Source organism: Panulirus ornatus, chromosome 19, assembly GCF_036320965.1.
Source record: "Panulirus ornatus isolate Po-2019 chromosome 19, ASM3632096v1, whole genome shotgun sequence".
Lineage (NCBI taxonomy): Eukaryota > Metazoa > Arthropoda > Malacostraca > Decapoda > Palinuridae > Panulirus > Panulirus ornatus.
The window spans coordinates 36,919,625-36,943,543 of NC_092242.1; positions in this window are offsets into that span (position 1 = coordinate 36,919,625).

Here is a 23,919-nt window from a genome sequence, read left to right on the forward strand (position 1 = left end):
CCGACCTCTGCGCCTATCGGGGGTAGAGACAAGGTAATTTGAGTCTCCTACACTCCGGATAATGGTGTAGGGGCCCTGAAAATGGACAGCCAAGGGCTGACCTGGCTGCGGTATTTGAAGCAACACCTTGTCGCCCGCCTCAAACCTTCTCAAGCGAGATCGTTTGTCAGGCCATATCGTCCTCCGTTCCTGAGTCTCTCTTGAATGGGCTTGAGACAAATCCTCAGTCTCACCCACTGACTCTCGTACGGACTCGAAACTAGCACAGGAGGTATCACACAGCTTCTCCTCACTAATTTCATCCTCAGAAGACGTCCTCAAATCCTGAGTCTCTCTTGAATGGGCATGAGACAAATCCTCTGTCTCAACGGAGTCTACACCAGGGGAGAGGGTATTACAGAACTCCCTCTCACTAGACTCACTCGTAGGGAGAGACTTCAATTCCTCCGTCTTAACGGAGTATACACCAGGGGAGAGGGCATCACACAGTTTCCTCTCGCTGGCCTTAGTCGGGTGGAAAGTCTTAACTTCCTGCGTTTCAACGGAGTCTATACCAGGGGAGAGGGTATCACACAGCCCCTTCTCGCTGGTCTTCAGTTCCTCCGTTTCAACGGCTATGTCCTCAGGCACACGGCCTGCCGTGCCAGCTGTCATGGACCTGGCATCATCGTGGTTGTAGACTATCTCTGGTACTTCTTCATCAAGCTGCACTGCCTCCGTGGACTCCACCGGGCCCGTAGGCAACACCGGCATTGGGTTCATCTCCCCACTCGCTAGGTCATTGCCTAACACAAAGTCCACACCTGAGACAGGTAACCTATCTACAACCCTTATGAGAGCATGGCCCGTGAAGAGATCTGTTTCTACCCTCACATCGACTAGTGGAGCTTCCTTGGGACCCGACAGTCCATCTAGCAAGACTCAGTCTCCAAACTCTCCTCGCGGCACCAAGCCATCCAACATCAGGGACTGCAGCGCACCAGAATCCCGTAATACGGTCACTTTTCGACGTACACCACATCTACTAACAAAGCCCTCAGACAGGAACGCATTGTAGTTCCCACAGAACGGATCCTTAATTACGGATTGATTAATACTCTCGCAACCTCTCTTTTTCCTAAGAGCAGGGACAGCCTCACCTACTTTACTAAGTGGCCCTAAAGTTGAGACGAGATTCACCGGTCTACTCTTGGTAGAATCTCTGGACTCCTTCACTCGAGCCCAGCAATCCTTCACCTGGTGCCCAGCCTTGCCACAATAAAAACAACTCTTAACTCTGTTGGAGTATTTCCCCTGACTTTTATGAGTTACCGGCAAGGTAGCAGATTCAGGTGGGATGACATGACCATTATCCTCCCTCTGCCGTCGTAACCCTTTGAATGCCTGCCCGCGACAAGTTTGATACCTAACATGTACTCATCTGCTAGTTTCCCAGCCTCCTCAAAATCCTTCGCTGATTTAGTTATTACGTACTGCCGTACATCACGGGGTAGACCGTCCTTACATTCCTCGAACACAAATAGTTTCAGGACCGATTCAGCATCGATGTAAGCTCCCGCGGAGCGTACCCACTGCGCGCCTAACTTGTACTTCTCACAAAAGTGATCTAGGTAGGTTTGATCAGGGCGCTTATGCTTAGTTCGAAATCTGAGTCGGTGTGCTTCCGGACTTAAATGATAAGAATTTATCACTGCCTGCTTAACGACCTCATAATCACCACACTGGTCATCATTCAACGCGGTGTATGTGGATTCAGCTTTGCCAAATAAGAGGGGCCGCAAAACTGTTACCCAGGCTGACTTCGGCCAAGAGCAGTCACGGGCAGTCTGTTCAAATTTAAGGAAAAAGGAAGCCACGTTATCTTCATCGAACTTAGGTACGAGATGTAAGTCTCCCAACCGAGACGACACTGGTCCTGATGGTTAAGCGTTAAGTCTGAGTTTTTCACGTTCGAGAGCTAACCGAGCTTGTTCAGCCTGGAACCTAGCTTGTTCAGCCTGCTCCTTCTGTACTTGCACTTGTGCTTGTTGTGCTTGTGCATTGATCTTAGCTATCTCTAGTTGAATTCGCCAGTATTCGGGATCAACATTAACATCACTAGGGATATGGGGAGGGATCGAGGCTTCGGCCGACGTCACTGATGGAGCGGTATTGTCGACACTAATTTCAACATCAGGTGCAGCATCGACTATCTGTTCACTAGCAAAATGATTTATGACTAAGGTCTCCAACTGTACTTTACTAGCTTTCCGGTCATAATTCAATTTTGACCTATTTGCAATAAGTTTCAACTCATGCTTTGTTAAAGATCTGATGTCCTCGTGAGAGGGCTCAGATCGACAGAACTGGTCAACGTCAGCGTTGCTGGTCAACGGCATGATTAACGAAAAGGAAAGAGATTCCGTTAAGGCAAGAAATATCCTGGCGAGGTCGCCAATTCATATGTTACGAACTCAACACTTACTCAGGCAAGGTCGCCAGTAACATGTTACAAATACTTCTGATACTGGTCTTGCAAGGACGTTATAGATTTGTCAAGTTGCACAACTCAGGATAACACAATGATAAAGTTATGGGATTGAATTAAAGACTAGCATTACATTAAATCTACTTATAATGAAAGAATTCAAGTGTACAAAGATAGGCACATAAATCAAGCATGAATCATTACGCTAACACTGAAAGTGAGTTTAACATTGAACATGAGATAACATTCCAGATAAGATTTCAAGTCAAGAGATCTCTTTCTTGTGACACTTAGCTACGTTTGACATGACACAGTGAACTTCACCGTTACACTTATCTAAACCTGATGTAACACGGTAAACACTTAGTTAAACCTAAACGTGACACAGTAGTAACGGGCTTATAACACATCACTCGGGTAACGGGCTTATAACACATCACTCGGGTAACGGGCTTATAACACAGCAGGGCTTACAGGCTTACAGGCTTACAGGCTTACAGGCTTACACGCTTACAGGTTTACAGGCTTACAGGTTTACAGCATGGGACACCACCCACCTCGCTGTGCTGGAGAGAGAGAAATCGAATCTCAGCGGGTGTAGTGGGTACAAGAAGACAAGCGTTCACCCTTGCTGCTATACAACCTTACATTTCGATTGGCTATAGAAATATAAGCAATTCTTATTGGTTAGAGGGTCCCAGAGTCTCGGCGTAGTTACACTCATCGGTTTCTTGCGAACTTAGTAACGATGACATACGGTGGTGAAATACCCCCTCAGCTGACCCCGCCAAATGCTGGGTGGACAGAAACTCCGAGCCAGCCTCAGGCATCACTCCTTGCCCTGATAAGAAATAGATACAACACACACGTGTTCGTAACAATATATATATATATATATATATATATATATATATATATATATATATATATATATATATATATATATATATATATATATATATATATATATATATATATATATATATATATATATATATATATTATCCCTGGGGATAGGGGATTAAGAATACTTCCCATGTATTCCCTGCGTGTCGTAGAAGGCGACTAAAAGGGGAGGGAGCGGGGGGCTCGAAATCCTCCCCGCTCTTTTTTTTTTTTCTTTAATTTTCCAAAAGATGGAACAGAGGGGGCCAGGTGAGGATATTCCAAAAAAGGCCCAGTCCTCTGTTCCTAACGCTACCTCGCTAACGCGGGAAATGGAGAATAGTTTAAAAGAAAGAAAAGATATATATATATATATATATATATATATATATATATATATATATATATATATATATATATATATATATATATATATATATATATATATATATAATATATATATATATATATATATATATATATATATATATATATATATATATATATATATATATATATATATATATATATATATATATATATATATATATATGGGTGATTTGAATGCAAAGGTGAGTAATGTGGCAGTTGAGGGAATAATTGGTATGCATGGGGTGTTCAGTGTTGTAAATGGAAATGGTGAAGAGCTTGTAGATTTATGTGCTGAAAAAGGACTGATGATTGGGAATACCTGGTTTAAAAAGCGAGATATACATAAGTATACTTATGTAAGTAGGAGAGATGGCCAGAGAGCGTTATTGGATTACGTGTTAATTGACAGGCGTGCGAAAGAGAGACTTTTGGATGTTAATGTGCTGAGAGGTGCAACTGGAGGGATGTCTGATCATTATCTTGTGGAGGCTAAGGTGAAGATTAGTATGGGTTTTCAGAAAAGAGGAGTGAATGTTGGGTTGAAGAAGGTGGTGAGAGTAAGTGAGCTTGGGAAGGAGACCTGTGTGGGGAAGTACCAGGAGAGACTGTGTACAGAATGGAAAAAGGTGAGAACAATGGAAGTAAGGGGAGTCGGGGAGGAATGGGATGTATTTAGGGAATCAGTGATGGATTGCGCAAAAGATGCTTGTGGCATGAGAAGAGTGGGAGGTGGGCTGTTTAGAAAGGGTAGTGAGTGGTGGGATGAAGAAGTAAGAGTATTAGTGAAAGAGAAGAGAGAGGCATTTGGACGATTTTTGCAGGGAAAAAATGCAATTGAGTGGGAGAAGTATAAAAGAAAGAGACAGGAGGTCAAGAGAAAGGTGCAAGAGGTGAAAAAAAGGGCAAATGAGAGTTGGGGTGAGAGACTATCAGTAAATTTTAGGGAGAATAAAAAGATGTTCTGGAAGGAGGTAAATAGGGTGCGTAAGACAAGGGAGCAAATGGGAACTTCAGTGAAGGGCGTAAATGGGGAGGTGATAACAAGTAGCGGTGATGTGAGAAGGAGATGGAATGAGTATTTTGAAGGTTTGTTGAATGTGTCTGATGACAGAGTGGCAGATATAGGGTGTTTTGGTCGAGGTGGTGTGCAAAGTGAGAGGGTTAGGGAAAATGATTTGATAAACAGAGAAGAGGTAGTAAAAGCTTTGCGGAAGATGAAAGCCGGCAAGGCAGCAGGTTTGGATGGTATTGCAGTGGAATTTATTAAGAAAGGGGGTGACTGTATTGTTGACTGGTTGGTAAGGTTATTTAATGTATGTATGACTCATGGTGAGGTGCCTGAGGATTGGCGGAATGCGTGCATAGTGCCATTGTACAAAGGCAAAGGGGATAAGAGTGAGTGCTCAAATTACAGAGGTATAAGCTTGTTGAGTATTCCTGGTAAATTATATGGGAGGGTATTGATTGAGAGGGTGAAGGCATGTACAGAGCATCAGATTGGGGAAGAGCAGTGCGGTTTCAGAAGTGGTAGAGGATGTGTGGATCAGGTGTTTGCTTTGAAGAATGTATGTGAGAAATACTTAGAAAAGCAAATGGATTTGTATGTAGCATTTATGGATCTGGAGAAGGCATATGATAGAGTTGATAGAGATGCTCTGTGGAAGGTATTAAGAATATATGGTGTGGGAGGCAAGTTGTTAGAAGCAGTGAAAAGTTTTTATCGAGGATGTAAGGCATGTGTACGTGTAGGAAGAGAGGAAAGTGATTGGTTCTCAGTGAATGTAGGTTTGCGGCAGGGGTGTGTGATGTCTCCATGGTTGTTTAATTTGTTTATGGATGGGGTTGTAAAGGAGGTGAATGCAAGAGTCCTGGAAAGAGGGGCAAGTATGAAGTCTGTTGGGGATGAGAGAGCTTGGGAAGTGAGTCAATTGTTGTTCGCTGATGATACAGCGCTGGTGGCTGATTCATGTGAGAAACTGCAGAAGCTGGTGACTGAGTTTGGTAAAGTGTGTGGAAGAAGAAAGTTGAGAGTAAATGTGAATAAGAGCAAGGTTATTAGGTACAGTAGGGGTGAGGGTCAAGTCAATTGGGAGGTGAGTTTGAATGGAGAAAAACTGGAGGAAGTGAAGTGTTTTAGATATCTGGGAGTGGATCTGTCAGCGGATGGAACCATGGAAGCGGAAGTGGATCATAGGGTGGGGGAGGGGGCGAAAATTTTGGGAGCCTTGAAAAATGTGTGGAAGTCGAGAACATTATCTCGGAAAGCAAAAATGGGTATGTTTGAGGGAATAGTGGTTCCAACAATGCTGTATGGTTGCGAGGCGTGGGCTATGGATAGAGATGTGCGCAGGAGGATGGATGTGCTGGAAATGAGATGTTTGAGGACAATGTGTGGTGTGAGGTGGTTTGATCGAGTAAGTAACGTAAGGGTAAGAGAGATGTGTGGAAATAAAAAGAGCGTGGTCGAGAGAGCAGAAGAGGGTGTTTTGAAATGGTTTGGGCACATGGAGAGAATGAGTGAGGAGAGATTGACCAAGAGGATATATGTGTCGGAGGTGGAGGGAACGAGGAGAAGAGGGAGACCAAATTGGAGGTGGAAAGATGGAGTGAAAAAGATTTTGTGTGATCGGGGCCTGAACATGCAGGAGGGTGAAAGGAGGGCAAGAAATAGAGTGAATTGGAGTCATGTGGTATACAGGGGTTGACGTGCTGTCAGTGGATTGAAGCAAGGCATGTGAAGCGTCTGGGGTAAACCATGGAAAGCTGTGTAGGTATGTATATTTGCGTGTCTGGACGTGTGTATGTACATGTGTATGGGGGGGGGGGGGTTGGGCCATTTCTTTCGTCTGTTTCCTTGCGCTACCTCGCAAACGCGGGAGACAGCGACAAAGTATAAAAAAAAAAAAAAAAAAAAAAAAAAAAAAAAAAATATATATATATATATATATATATATATATATATATATATATATATATATATTATATATATATATATATATATATATATATATATATATATATATATATATATATATATATATATATATATATATACATATATATATATATATATATATATTTATTTATTTATTTTGCTTTGTCGCTGTCTCCCGCGTTAGCGAGGTAGCGCTAGGAAACAGACGAAAGAATGGCCCAATCCACCCACATACACATGTATATACATACAATTCCACACACGCAAATATACATACCTATACATCTTAACATATACATGAATATGCACACACAGACATATACATATATACACGTGTACATAACTAATACTGTCTGCTTTACTCATTCCTATCGCCACCCCGCCACACATGTAATAACAACCTCCTCCCCCTCATGTGTGAGAGGTAGTGCTAGGAAAAGACAACAAAGGCCCCATTCGTTCACAATCAGTCTCTCGCTGTCATATAATAATGCATCGAAACCACAGCTCCCTTTCTAAATCCAGGCCACACAGAACTTTCCATGGTTTACCCCAGACGCTTCACATGCCCTGGTTCAATCCATTGACAGCACGTCGGCCCCGGTATACCACATCGTTCCAATTCACTCTATTCCTTGCACGCCTTTCACCCTCCTGCATGTTCAGGCCCCGATCACTCAAAATCTTTTTCACTCCATCTTTCCGCCACCAATTTGGTCTCCCACTTCTCCTCGTTCCCTCTACCTCTGACACATATATCCTCTTGGTCAATCTTTCCTCACTCATTCTCTCCATGTGACCGAACCATTTCAAAACACCCTCCTCTGCTCTTTCAGCCAAACTCTATTTATTATCACATATCTCTCTTACCCTATTATTACTTTTTCAATCAAACCACCTTACACCGTATATTGTCCTCAAACATCTGATTTCCAGCACATCCACCCTCCTCAGCACAACTCTCTCCATAGCCCACGCCTCGCAACCATAAAACATTGTTGGAAACACTATTCCTTCAAACATACCCATTTTTCCTTTCCGAAACAATGTTCTCCACTTCCAAACACTCTTCAACGCTCCCAGAATTTTTGCCCCCTCTCCCACCATGTGATTCACTTCCGTTTCCATGGTTCCATCCGTTGCCAAATCCACTTCCAGAAGTCTAAAACACTTCACCTCCTCCAGCCTCTCTCCATTCAAACTCACCTCCCAATTGACATGACCCTCAACCCTACTGTACCTAAAAACTTTGCTCTTATTCACATTTACTCTTAACTTTCTTCTTTCTCACACTTTACCAAACTCAGTCACCAGTTTCTGCAGTTTCTCACATGAATCAGCCACCAGCGCTGTTTCAACAGCGAACAACAACTGACTCACTTCCCAAGCTCTCTCATCCACAACAGACGGCATACTTGCCCCTCTTTCCAAAACTCTTGCATTCACCTCCCTAACAACCCCATCCATAAACAAATTAAACAACCATAAAGACAACACACATCCCTGCCGCAAACCTACATTCAATGAGAACCAATCACTTTCCTCTCTTCCTACACGTACACATGCCTTACATCCTCGATAAAAACTTTTCACTGCTTCTAACAACTTGCCTCCCACACCATATATTCTTAGTACCTTCCACAGAGCATATCTATCAACTCTATTATATGTCTTCTCCAGATCCATAAATGCTACATACAAATCCATTTCCTTTTCTAAGTATTTCTTATATATTCTTTAAAGCAAACACCTGATCCAAACATCCTCTACCACTTCTGAAAACACACTGCTCTTCCCAAATCTGATGCTCTGTACATGCCTTCACCCTCTCACTGAGTACCCTCCTATACATTTTACGAGGAATACTCAACAAATTTATACCTCTGTAATTAAAGCACTCACTCTTATCCCCTTTGCCTTTGTACAATGGCACTATGCAAGCATTTCGCCAATCCTCTGGCACCTCACCATGAATCATACATACATTAAATAACCTTACCAGCAGGTCAACAATACAGTCACCCCCTTTTTTGATAAATTACACAGCAATACAATCCAACCCCGCTGCATTGCCGGGTTTCATCTTCCGCAAAGCTTTGACTACCTCTTCTCTGTTTACCAAATCATTTTCCCCAACCCTCTCACTTTGGACACCAACTCGACGAAAACACCCTATATCTCCATCTTTATCATCAAACACATTCAACAAACCTTCAAAATACTCACTCCATCTCCTTCTCTTATCACCACTACTTGTTATCACCTCCCCATTAGCCCCCTTCACTGAGGTTCCCATTTTTTCTCTTGTTTTACGCACTTTATTTACCTCCTTCTAAAGCATCTTTTTATTCTCCCTAAAATTTAATGATACTCTCTCACCCCAACTCTTATTTGCGCTATTTTTCACCTGTTGCACCTTTCTCTTGACCTCCGGCCTCTTTCGTTTATACATATCCCACTCACATGCATTATTTCACTGCAAAAATCGTCCAAATGCCTCTCTCTACCATTTTTAGATTGCATGATCCATAGACAAGGAAACAAGTTTAAGTTTAGCATATACAGAAAGCCCACCAATGTATGCTCATATATTCATTATTACTCATCTCAACATGACAGAATTCAATTATCATCATTTCAATCTATGTTCCTTAGGGCATTACGTATTTGCAGTCCAGAGTTTATTGATGATGAGTTTGAGAAGATATATTGTATTGGATCTAAGTTAAAGTACACTAGATCTTTCATTGATAAATCCATTAAGTTAGCAAAGAAATCATTTTATAGAGTTGAGCCCAAACCAACCATTGACACCAATAATGTTTTAGTTCTCCCTTTTAATATTAAGTTCACTTTGTTTCCCATGTTGCTTAAATCCTTTAATGTAAATGTTGCGTTTAGCAACAATGATACTATAAAGAATATCTTAATCAGGAATTCACCAGAAAATTCTCTTGGTTGCATCTATAAAGTGCCTTGTGGAAACTGATAATTTTTATGTTGGTCAGACTGGTAAGGATCTTTTTGTCAGACTTAAACAACATAAATATAGTATAAGAACGGTACAAGAATCAAATGCCTTGTTTAATCATGTTAGAAATTATGATCATTGTGTTGACAGGAGTAACGCCATCTCAGTTATTAACTCTAAGTCTATTACCAAGAGAAATATCATTGAATATTCCATTATCAAATGCAAAAAGAATTATATTCTTAATATTAGTGATGGTCTATACAAACTAGATAACTTTATTGTTGATAAGATTTTTAAATGATAAGTTTATGAACGCTCGTTGCATGTTTTGGACAATCACATGTTTACCAAATGGCGTCCTAGCATCGTCTCTTCGATGTATATCAATTGACTGTTATATTTCTTCCTGTGTCTCCCCTGATGATGTGATTATTGCACGAAAGAGCACTTGGGAACTTTTCGTGTTTCATTTTCCCCTTTGACTCACAGGAATATCTTGGTCATGCGAAAAATTGTGATCGTTTCCAATATATATATATATATATATATATATATATATATATATATATATATATATATATATATATATATATATATATATATATATATGATAGAGTTCATAGAGATGCTCTGTAGAAGGTATTAAGAATATATGGTGTGGGAGGCAAGTTGTTAGAAGCAGTGAAAAGTTTTTATCGAGGATGTAAGGCATGTGTACGTGTAGGAAGAGAGGAAAGTGATTGGTTCTCAGTGAATGTAGGTTTGCGGCAGGGGTGTGTGATATCTCCATGGTTGTTTAAGTTGTTTATGGATGGGGTTGTTAGGGAGGTGAATGCAAGAGTTTTGGAAAGAGGGGCAAGTATGAAGTCTGTTGTGGATGAGAGAGCTTCGGAAGTGAATCAGTTGTTGTTCGCTGATGACACAGCGCTGGTGGCTGATTCATGTGAGAAACTGCAGAAGCTGGTGACTGAGTTTAGTAAAGTGTGTGAAAGAAGAAAGTTAAGAGTAAATGTGAATAAGAGCAAGGTTATTAGGTAGAGTAGGGTTGAGGGTCAAGTCAATTGGGAGGTAAGTTTGAATGGAAAAAAAAAAACTGGAGGAAATAAAGTGTTTTAGATATCTGGGAGTGGATCTGGCAGCGGATGGAACCATGGAAGTGGAAGTGGATCATAGGGTGGGGGAGGGGGCGAAAATCTGGGGGCCTTGAAGAATGTGTGGAAGTCGAGAACATTATCTCGGAAAGCAAAAATGGGTATGTTTGAAGGAATAGTGGTTCAAACAATGTTGTATGGTTGCGAGGCGTGGGCTATGGATAGAGTTGAGCGCAGGAGGATGGATGTGCTGGAAATGAGATGTTTGAGGAAAATGTGTGGTGTGAGGTGGTTTGATCGAGTGAGTAACGTAAGGGTAAGAGAGATGTGTGGAAATAAAAAGAGCGTGGTTGAGAGAGCAGAAGAGGGTGTTTTGAAGTGGTTTGGGCACATGGAGAGGATGAGTGAGGAAAGATTGACCAAGAGGATATATGTGTCGGAGGTGGAGGGAGCAAGGAGAAGAGGGAGACCAAATTGGAGGTGGAAAGATGGAGTGAAAAAGATTTTGTGTGATCGGGGCCTGAACATGCAGGAGGGTGAAAGGAGGGCAAGGAATAAAGTGGATTGGAGCGATGTGGTATACCGGGGTTGACGTGCTGTCAGTGGATTGAATCAAGGCATGTGAAGCGTCTGGGGTAAACCATGGAAAGCTGTGTAGGTATGTATATTTGCGTGTGTGGACGTATGTATATACATGTGTATGGGGGGGTTGGGCCATTTCTTTCATCTGTTTCCTTGCGCTACCTCGCAAACGCGGGAGACAGCGACAAAGTAAAAAAAAAAAAAAAAAAAAAAAATATATATATATATATATATATATATATATATATATAGCCTCCTCGAAGGCTCAGAGTGGGGTGCCTAAATGTGTGTGGATGTAACCAAGATGTGAAAAAAGGAGAGATAGGTAGTATGTTTGAGGAAAGGAACCTGGATGTTTTGGCTCTGAGTGAAACGAAGCTCAAGGGTAAAGGGAAGAGTGGTTTGATAATGTCTGGGGAGTAAGTCAGGGGTTAGTGAGAGGACAAGAGCAAGGGAAGGAGTAGCAATACTCCTGAAACAAGAGTTGTGGGAGTATGTGATAGAATGTAAGAAAGTAAATTCTCGATTAATATGGGTAAAACTGAAAGTTGATGGAGAGAGGTGGGTGATTGTTGGTGCATATGCACCTGGGCATGAGAAGAAAGATCATGAGAGGCAAGTGTTTTGGGAGCAGCTGAATGAGTGTGTTAGTGGTTTGATGCACGAGACCGGGTTATAGTGATGGGTGATTTGAATGCAAAGGTGAGTAATGTGGCAGTTGAGGGAATAATTGGTATACATGGGTTGTTCAGTGTTGTAAATGGAAATGGTGAAGAGCTTGTAGATTTATGTGCTGAAAAAGGACTGATGATTGGGAATACCAGGTTTAAAAAGCGAGATATACATAAGTATACTTATGTAAGTAGGAGAGATGGCCAGAGAGCGTTATTGGATTACGTGTTAATTGACAGGCGTGCGAAAGAGAGACTTTTGGATGTTAATGTGCTGAGAGGTGCAACTGGAGGGATGTCTGATCATTATCTTCTGGAGGCTAAGGTGAAGATTTGTATGGGTTTTCAGAAAAGAAGAGTGAATGTTGGGGTGAAGAGGGTGGTGAGAGTAAGTGAGCTTGGGAAGGAGAGGTGTGTGAGGAAGTACCAGGAGAGACTGAGTACAGAATGGAAAAAGGTGAGAACAATGGAAGTACGGGGAGTGGGGGAGGAATGGGATGTATTTAGGGAATCAGTGATGGATTGCGCAAAAGATGCTTGTGGCATGAGAAGAGTGGGAGGTGGGTTGATTAGAAAGGGTAGTGAGTGGTGGGATGAAGAAGTAAGAGTATTAGTGAAAGAGAAGAGAGAGGCATTTGGACGATTTTTGCAGGGAAAAAATGCAATTGAGTGGGAGATGTATAAAAGAAAGAGACAGGAGGTCAAGAGAAAGGTGCAAGAGGTGAAAAAAAGGGCAAAAGAGGGTTGGGGTGAGAGAGTATCATTAAATTTTAGGGAGAATAAAAAGATGTTCTGGAAGGAGGTAAATAAAGTGCGTAAGACAAGGGAGCAAATGGGAACTTCAGTGAAGGGCGCAAATGGGGAGGTGATAACAAGTAGTGATGATGTGAGAAGGAGATGGAGTGAGTATTTTGAAGGTTTGTTGAATGTGTTTGATGATAGAGTGGCAGATATAGGGTGTTTTGGTCGAGGTGGTGTGCAAAGTGAGAGGGTTAGGGAAAATGATTTGGTAAACAGAGAAGAGGTAGTGAAAGCTTTGCGGAAGATGAAAGCCGGCAAGGCAGCAGGTTTGGATGGTATTGAAGTGGAATTTATTAAAAAAGGGGGTGACTGTATTGTTGACCGGTTGGTAAGGTTATTTAATGTATGTATGACTCATTGTGAGGTGCCTGAGGATTGGCGGAATGCGTGCATAGTGCCATTGTACAAAGGCAAAGGGGATAAGAGTGAGTGCTCAAATTACAGAGGTGTAAGTCTTTTGAGTATTCCTGGTAAATTATATGGTAGGGTATTGAGTGAGAGGGTGAAGGCATGTACAGAGCATCAGATTGGGGAAGAGCAGTGTGGTTTCAGAATTGGTAGAGGATGTGTAGATCAGGTGTTTGCTTTGAAGAATGTATGTGAGAAATACTTAGAAAAGCAAATGGATTTGTATGTAGCATTTATGGATCTGGAGAAGGCATATGATAGAGTTGATAGAGATGCTCTGTGGAAGGTATTAAGAATATATGGTGTGGGAGGCAAGTTGTTAGAAGCAGTGAAAAGTTTTTATCGAGGATGTAAGGCATGTGTACGTGTAGGAAGAGAGGAAAGTGATTGGTTCTCAGTGAATGTAGGTTTGCGGAAGGGGTGTGTGATGTCTCCATGGTTGTTTAATTTGTTTATGGATGGGGTTGTTAGGGAGGTAAATGCAAGAGTTTTGGAAAGAGGGGCAAGTATTAAGTGTGTTGGGGATGAGAGAGCTTGGGAAGTGAGTCAGTTGTTGTTCGCTGATGATACAGCGCTGGTGGCTGATTCATGTGAGAAACTGCAGAAGCTGGTGACTGAGTTTGGTAAAGTGTGTGGAAGAAGAAAGTTAAGAGTAAATGTGAATAAGAGCAAGGTTATTAGGTACAGTAGGGTTGAGGGTCAAGTCAATTGGGAGGTGAGTTTGAATGGAGAAAAACTGGAGGAAGTGAAGTGTTTTAGATATCTGGGAGTGGATCTGGCAGCGGATGGAACCATGGAAGCGGAAGTGGATCATAGGGTGGGGGAGGGTGCGAAAATTCTGGGGGCCTTGAAGAATGTGTGGAAGTCGAGAACATTATCTCGGAAAGCAAAAATGGGTATGTTTGAAGGAATAGTGGTTCCAACGATGTTGTATGGTTGCGAGGCGTGGGCTATGGATAGAGTTGTGCGCAGGAGGATGGATGTGCTGGAAATGAGATGTTTGAGGACAATGTGTGGTGTGAGGTGGTTTGATCGAGTGAGTAACGTAAGGGTAAGAGAGATGTGTGGAAATAAAAAGAGCGTGGTTGAGAGAGCAGAAGAGGGTGTTTTGAAGTGGTTTGGGCACATGGAGAGGATGAGTGAGGAAAGATTGACCAAGAGGATATATGTGTCGGAGGTGGAGGGAGCAAGGAGAAGAGGGAGACCAAATTGGAGGTGGAAAGATGGAGTGAAAAAGATTTTGTGTGATCGGGGCCTGAACATGCAGGAGGGTGAAAGGAGAGCAAGGAATAGAGTGGATTGGAGCGATGTGGTATACCGGGGTTGACTTGCTGTCAGTGGATTGAATCAAGGCATGTGAAGCGTCTGGGGTAAACCATGGAAAGCTGTGTAGGTATGTATATTTGCGTGTGTGGACGTATGTATATACATGTGTATGGGGGGGGGGGGGCATTTCTTTCGTCTCCTTGCGCTACCTCGCAAACGCGGGAGACAGCGACAAAGTATAATAAAATAATGAAATATATATTTATATTACTATGAGTCCACGTGGAAAATGAAACACGAAGAGATCCCAAGTATACTTTCGTGTAATAATCACATCATCAGGGGAGACACAAGAGAGAAATATAACAGTCATTTGATATACATCTAAGAGAAGAATCTAGGACGCCATTTGGTAAACATGATTTGGACAATCACATGTTTACCAAATGGCATCCTATCTTCGTCTCTTCGATGTATATCAACTGACTGTTATATTTCTCTCTTTTGTCTCCCCTGATGGTGTAATTATTACACGAAAGTGCATTTGTGAACTTTTCGTGTTTCATTTTCTCCGTGGACTCATAGGAATATCTTGAACACGCGCAAAATTGTGATCCTTTCCAATATATATATATATATATATATATATATATATATATATATATATATATATATAGTGAAACGAGTCATACCGGCTGGCACCCTCCACATTCTTCATTATCCCTTGCCTTAGTTGCTACACGCTTGAAGGAGTTATCTTTGGAAAACATCACCATGCTCCGCTGTTACTCACTCCAGTCCTTTTGTGTTTCTTTACTAGCGCGAGTCATTTTCATTTCATTTGCTTTTAAAAAAAAACAGGTTTCAAGGGGCTGCCTTGCAGAAGGGAATGTGAATGTCCTTTTGCACGCATTGTTGATTAGTTTCTTTGAGAGACGTTTCTTAGAAGTTTTGGATGTTTTTTCTTCGACTTTGGCAGCTGAAATGAGAGGCTGCTTCAATATTTCTCATCTTAGGAGGTTCTCAGAGTTAGAATTCTTCTTCGTTTGCTCCGTCTCTGGTGGTTCACTGTTGCTTTAGAAGTCTTCCCTGGGCAACCAGGAATAAGTTTTGGTGTTGGGACGATTGTCAGGGAAGGTTACAGGCGAGCGCAGGCAAGCAGCTGCCTGATCGCGTGTTTGGGGCGTCCAGTAGTTTTTAACATTTCCTTACGTAACAGTGCACTGTACAGCTTTTAAATAGCGGTATATTTGTGATATGCAAAACTGGTAAGGTTATTCTTGTCCAGGTAGGAAAATAATTGGTCCAATATGTATTCATTGCTGTTTATTTATATATATATATATATATATATATATATATATATATATATATATATATATATATATATATATATATATATATATATATATATATATATATATATATATATATTATCCCTGGGGATAGGGGAGAAAGAATACTTCCCACGTATTCCCTGCGTGTCGTAGATGGCGACTAAAAGGGAAGGGAGCGGGAGGCTGGAAATCCTCGCCTCCCGTTTTTGTTTTTTTTTAATTTTCCAAAAGAAGGAACAGAGGAGGGGGCCAGGTGAGGGTATTCCCTCGAGGGCCCAGTCCTATGTTCTTAACGCTACCTCGCTATCGCGGAAAATGGCGAATAGTATAAAAAAATATATATATATATATATATATATATATATATATATATATATATATATATATATATATATATATATATATATATATATATATATATATATATATATATATGCACGGAAACCACAGCTCCCTTTCCATATCCAGGCTCCACAAAACTTTCCATAGTTTACCCCAGACGCTTCACATGCCCTGGTTCAATCCATTGACACCAAGTCGACCACGGTATACCAAATCGTTCCAATTCACTCTATTCCTTGCACACCTTTCACCCTCCTGCATTTTCAGGCCCCGATCACTCAAAATCTTTTTCACTCCCTCTTTCCACCTCCAATTTGGTGTCCCACTTCTCCTCGTTCCCTCCACTTCTGACTGACACATATATCCTCTTGGTCAATCTTCCCTCACTCATTTTCTCCATGTGACCAAACCATTTCAAAACACCCTCTTCTGCTCTCTCAACCACACTCTTTTTATTTCCACACATCTCTCTTACCCTTACATTACTTACTCGATCAAACCACCTCACACCATATATTGTCCTCAAACATCTCATTTCCAGCACATCCACCCTCCAGCGCACAACTCTATCCATAGCCCACGCCTCGCAAACATACAACTTTGTTGGAACCACTATTCCTTCAAACATATCCATTTTTGCTTTCCGAAATAATGTTCTCGACTTCCACACATTCTTCAAGGATCTCAGAATTTTAACCCCCTTCCCCACCCTGTAATTCACTTCCGTTTCCATGGTTCTATCCGTTGCCAGATCCGCTCCCAGATACCTAAAACACTTTACTTCCTCCAGTTTTTCTCCATTCAAACTTACCTCCCAATTGACTTGACCCTCAACCCTACTGTACCTAATAACCTTGCTCTTATTCATATTTACTCTTAACTTTCTTCTTTCACTCACTTTACCAAACTCAGTTACCAGCTTCTGCAGTTTCTCATATGAATCAGCCACCAGCGCTGTACAATCAGCGCACAACAACTGACTCATTTCGCAAGCTCTCTCATCCACAAAAGACTGCATACTTGCCCCTCTTTCCAAAACTCTTGCATTCACCTCCCTAACAACCCCATCTATAAACAAATTAAACAACCATGGAGACATCACACACCCCTGCCGCAAACCTATATTCAATGAGAACCAATCACTTTCCAATATTCCTACACGTACACATGCCTTACAACCTCGATTAAAACTTTTCACTGCTTCTAACAACTTGCCTCCTACACCATATATTCTTAATACCTTCAACAGAGCACCTCTGTCAAATTTATCATATGCCTTTCTCCAGATCCATAGATGCTACATACATATCCATTCCCTTTTCTAAGTATTTCTCACATACATCCTTTAAGGCAAACAGCTGATCCACATATCCTGTGCCACTTCTGAAACCACACTGCTCTTCCCCAATCTGATGCTCTGTACATGCCTTCACCCTCTCAATCAATACCCTCCCATATAATTTACCAGGAATACTCAACAAACTTATAACTCTGTAATTTGAGCACTCACTCTTATCCCCTTTGCCTTTGTACAATGGCACTATGCAAGCATTCTTCCAATCCTCAGGCACCTCACAATGAGTCATACATACATTAAATAACCTCACCAACCAGTCAAGAATACAGTCACCCCCTTTTTTAATAAATTCCACTGCAATACCATCCAAACCTGCTGCCTTGCCGGCTTTCATCTTCCACAAAGCTTTTACTACATCTTCTCTGTTTACCAAATCATTTTCCCTAACCCTCTCACTTTGCACACCACCTCGACCAAAACACCCTATATCTGCCACTTTATCATCAAACACATTCAAGAATCTTTTAAAATACTCACTCCATCTCCTTCTCACGTCACCACTACTTGTTATAACCTCTCCGCTAGCCCCCTTCACTGAAGCTCCCATTTCCTACCTTGTGTTACGCACTTTGTTTACCTCCTTCCAAAACCTCTTTTTTTTTCTCCCTAAAATTTAATCTACTCTCACCCCAACTTTAATTTGCCCTCTTTTTCACCTCTTGCACCTTTCTCTTGACCTCCTGCCTCTTCTTTCATACATCTTCCACTCATTTCCTTTTATCCCTTGCAGAAATCGTCCAAATGCCTCTCTCTTCTTTTTCACTAATAATCTTACTTCTCCATCCCACCTCTCACTACCCTTTCTAATCAACCCAATTCCCAAGCTTCTCATGCTACAAGCATCTTTTGCGCAAGCCTTCACTGCTTCCCTAAATACATTCCATTTTTCCCCCACTCCCCTCACCTCCTTTGTTCTCACCTTTTTCCATTCAGTACTCAGTCTCTCCTGGTACTTCCTCACATAAGTCTCATTCCCAAGCTTACTTACTCTCACCACTCTCTTCACCCAAACATTCACTCTTCTTTTCTGAAAACCCCTACAAATCTTCACCTTCGCCTCCACAAAATAATGATAAGAAATCCCTCAAGTTGCACCTCTCAGTACATTAACATCCAAAAGTCTCTCTTTCGCCCGCCTATCAATTAACACGTAATCCAATAACGCTCTCTGGCCATCTCTCCTACTTACATACGTATACTTATGTAAATCTCGCTTTTTAAACCAGGTGTTCCTAATCACAAGTCCTTTTTCAGAATATCAATCTACAAGCTCTTCACCATTTCTATTTCCAAGACTGAACACCCCATGTACACCAAATATTCCATTAACTGCTACATTACTCACCTTTGCATTCAAATCACCAAAGCAAAATAAATAAATAAATAAATATATATATATATATATATATATATATATATATATATATATATATACATATTATTTTTTTTAATCTTTTTTGCTTTGTTGCTGTCTCCCGCGTTTGGCTCAACCCACCCCCATACACATGTATATACATACACGTCCACACACGCAAATATACATACCTGCACACCTTTCCATGGTTTACCCCAGACGCTTCACATGCCCTGATTCAATCCACTGACAGCACGTCAACCCCGGTATACCACATCGATACAATTCACTCTATTCCTTGCCCTCCCTTCACCCTCCTGCATGTTCAGGCCCCGATCACACAAAATCTTTTTCACTCCATCTTTCCACCTCCAATTTGGTCTCCCACTTCTCCTCGTTCCCTCCACCTCCGACACATATATCTTCTTGGTCAATCTTTCCTCACTCATTCTCTTCACGTGCCCAAACCATTTCAAAACACCCTCTTCTGCTCTCTCAACCACGCTCTTTTTATTTCCACATATCTCTCTTACCCTTACGTTACTTACTCGATCAAACCACCTTACACCACACATTGTCCTCAAACATCTCATTTCCAGCACATCCACCCTCCTGCGCACAACTCTATCCATAGCCCACTCCTCGCAACCATACAACATTGTTGGAACAACTATTCCTTCAAACATACCCATTTTTGCTTTCCGAGATAATGTTCTCGACTTCCACACATTCTTCAAGGCTCCCAGGATTTTCGCCCCCTCCCCCACCCTATGATCCACTTCCGCTTCCATGGTTCCATCCGCTGCCAGATCCACTCCCAGATATCTAAAATTCCTCCAGTTTTTCTCCATTCAAACTTACCTCCCAATTGACTCGACCCTCAACCCTACTGTACCTAATAACCTTGCTCTTATTCACATTTACTCTTAACTTTCTTCCTTCAAACACTTTACCAAACTCAGTACCAACTTCTGCAGTATCTCACATGAATCAGCCACCAGCGCTGTATCATCAGCGAAGAACAACTGACTCACTTCCCAACGCGGAGTTATATGAATACGAATAAAGTGTATATGAACGCGCACCTTCATAGAACATACAAAGCTCCATCAGCCAGGATCGAACCTGGGACCCCTTGTGCAAGAGGTAGGCATGTGTGTTGATATACACTTTATTCGTATTCATATAACTCCGCGTTGTAGAGTCAGGTTCGGTAAAACGCTTTCAGCTGGCTATGTGTTCTGTTCGGAAACAACCGATAGACGCCGTTGCTCACCAAAGTGAGACGAAGGGTATTCGAGTACTTAGTATTTCGAATAGTTGTTTCCTATTATACAGTCCCTTAGCCTAGCGGTTAGCATGCCTGACTCTTGCACAAGGGGTCCCAGGTTCGATCCTGGCTGATGGAGCTTTGTATGTTCTATGAAGGTGCGCGTTCATATGCACTTTATTCGTATATATATATAAATATATATATATATATATAAATATATATATATATATATATATATATATATATATAAATATATATATATATATATATATATATATATATATATATATATATATATATATATATGTTTGATGAAAAGAACCTGGATGTTTTGGCTCTGAGTGAAACGAAGCTCAAGGGTAAAGAGGAAGAGTGGTTTGGGAATGTCTTGGGAGTAAAGTCAGGGGTTAGTGAGAGGACAAGAGCAAGGGAAGGAGTAGCAGTACTCCTAAAACAGGAGATGTGGGAATATGTGATAGAATGTAAGGAAGTAGATTCTCGATTATTATGGGTAAAACTGAAAATTGATGGAGAGAGATGGGTGATTATTGGTGCATATGCACCTGGGCATGAGAAGAAACATCATGAGAGGCAAGTGTTTTGGTAGCAGCTGAATGAGTGTGTTAGTGGTTTTGATGCATGAGACCGGGTTATAGTGATGGGTGATTTGATTGCAAAGATGAATAATGTGGCAGTTGAGGGAATAATTGGTATACATGGGGTGTTCAGTGTTGTAAATGGAAATGGTGAAGAGCTTGTAGACTTATGTGCTGAAAAACGACTGGTGATTGGGAATACCTGGTTTAAAAAGCGAGATATATATAAGTATACGTATGTAAGTAGGAGAGATGGCCAGAGAGCGTTATTGTATTACATGTTAATTGACAGGCGTGCGAAAGAGAGACTTTTTGATGTTAATGTCCTGAGAGGTGCAACTGGAGGGATGTCTGATCATTATCTTGTGAAGGCTAAGGTGAAGATTTGTACGGGTTTTCAGAAAAGAAGAGTGAATGTTGGGGTGAAGAGGGTGGTGAGAGTAAGTGAGCTTGGGAAGGAGACTTCTGTGAGGAAGTACCATGAGAGACTGAGTACAGAATGGAAAAAGGTGAGAACAATGGAAGTAAGGGGAGTGGGGGAGGAATGGGATGTATTTAGGGAATCAGTGATGGATTGCGCAAAAGATGCTTGTGGCATGAGAAGAGTGGGAGGTGGGTTGATTAGAAAGGGTAGTGAGTGGTGGGATGAAGAAGTAAGATTATTAGTGAAATAGAAGAGAGAGGCATTTGGACGATTTTTGCAGGGAAAAAATGCAATTGAGTGGGAGATGTATAAAAGAAAGAGACAGGAGGTCAAGAGAAAGGTGCAAGAGGTGAAAAAGAGGGCAAATGAGAGTTGGGGTGAGAGAGTATCATTAAATTTTAGGGAGAATAAAAAGATGTTCTAGAAGGAGGTAAATAAAGTGCGTAAGACAAGTGAGCAAATGGGAACTTCAGTGAAGGGCGCAAGTGGGGAGGTAATAACAAGTAGTGGTGATGTGAGAAGGAGATGGAGTGAGTATTTTGAAGGATTGTTGAATGTGTTTGATGATAGAGTGGCAGATATAGGGTGTTTTGGTCGAGGTGGTGTGCAAAGTGAGAGGGTTAGGGAAAATGATTTGGTAAACAGAGAAGAGGTAGTAAAAGCTTTGCGGAATATGAAAGCCGGCAAGGCAGCAGGTTTGGATGGTATTGCAGTGGAATTTATTAAAAATGGGGGTGACTGTATTATTGACTGGTTGGTAAGATTATTTAATGTATGTATGACTCATGGTGAGGTTCCCGGGGGATGGCGGAATGCGTGCATAGTGCTATTGTACAAAGGCAAAGGGGATAAGAGTGAGTGCTCAAATTTCAGAGGTATAAGTTTGTTGAGTATTCCTTTTAAATTATATGGGAGGGTATTGATTGAGAGGGTGAAGGCATGTACAGAGCATCAGATTCGGGAAGAGCAGTGTGGTTTCAGAACTGGTAGAGGATGTGTGGACCAGGTGTTTGCTTTGAAGAATGTATGTGAGAAATACTTAGAAAAGCAAATGGATTTGTATGTAGCATTTATGGATCTGGAGAAGGCATATGATAGAGTTGATAGAGATGCTCTGTGGAAGGTGTTAGGAATATATGGTGTGGGAGGCAAGTTGTAAGAAGCAGTGAAAAGTTTTTATCGAGGATGTAAGGCATTTGTACGTGTAGGAAGAGAGGAAATTGATTGGTTCTCATTGAATGTAGGTTTGCGGCAGGGGTGTGTGATGTCTCCATGGTTGTTTAATTTGTTTATGGATGGGGTTGTTAGGGGGGTGAATGCAAGAGTTTTGGAAAGAGGAGCAAGTATGAATTCTGTTGGGGATGAGAGAGCTTGGGAAGTGAGTCAGTTGTTGTTCGCTGATGATACAGCGCTGGTGGCTGATTCATGTGAGAAACTGCAGAAGCTGGTGACTGAGTTTGGTAAAGTGTGTGAAAGAAGAAAGTTAAGAGTAAATGTGAATAAGAGTAAGGTTGTTAGCTACATTAGGGTTGAGGGTCAAGACAATTGGGAGGTAAGTTTGAATGGAGAAAAACTGGAGGAAGTAGAGTGTTTTAGATATCTAGGAGTGGATCATACAGCGGATGGAACCATGGAAGCGGAATTAAATCATAGGGTGGGGGAGGGGGCGAAAATCCTGGGAGCCTTGAAGAATGTGTGGAAGTCGAGAACATTATCTCGGAGAGGAAAAATAGGTATGTTTCAAGGAATAGTTGTTCCAACAATGTTGTATGGTTGCGAGGCGTGGGCTATGGATAGAGTTGTGCGCAGGAGGATGGATGTGCTGGAAATGAGATGTTTGAGGACAATCTGTGGTGTGAGGTGGTTTGATCGAGTGAGTAACGTGAGGGTAAGAGAGATGTGTGGAAATAAAAAGAGCGTGGTTGAGAGCGCAGAAGAGGGTGTTTTGAGGTGGTTTGGGCACATGGAGAGAATGAGTGAGGAAAGATTGACCAAGAGGATATATGTGTCGGAGGTGGAGGGAACGAGGAGAAGAGGGAGACCAAATTGGAGGTGGAAAGATGGAGTGAGAGAGATTTTGTGTGATCGGGGCCTGAACATGCAGGAGGGTGAAAGGAGGGCAAGGAATTGTGAATTGGATCGATGTGGTATAACGGGGTTGACGTGCTGTCAGTGGATTGAATCAGGGCATGTAAAGCGTCTGGGGTATACCATGGAAAGCTGTGTAGGTATGTATATTTGCGTATGTGGACGTGTATGTATATACATGTGTATGGGGGTGGGTTGGGCCATTTCTTTCGTCTGTTTCCTTGCGCTAACTTGCAAACGCGGTAGACAGCGACAAAGCAAAAAAGGAAAAAAAAAAAAAAAAAAAAAAAAATATATATATATATATATATATATATATATATATATATATATATATATATATATATATATATATATATTATCTTTTTATTATACTTTCTCGCTGTCTCCAGCGTTTGCGAGGTACCGCAAGGAAACAGACGAAAGAAATGGCCCAACCCACCCCCAATACACATGTATAAACATACGTCCACACACGCAAATATACATACCTACACAGCTTTCCATGGTTTACCCCAGACGCTTCAAATGCCTTGATTCAATCCACTGACAGCACATCAACCCCGGTATACCACATCGCTACAATTCACTCTATTCCTTGACCTCCTTTCACCCTCCTGCATGTTCAGGCCCCGATCACACAAAATCTTTTTCACTCCATCTTTCCACCTCCAATTTGGTCTGCCTCTTCTCCTC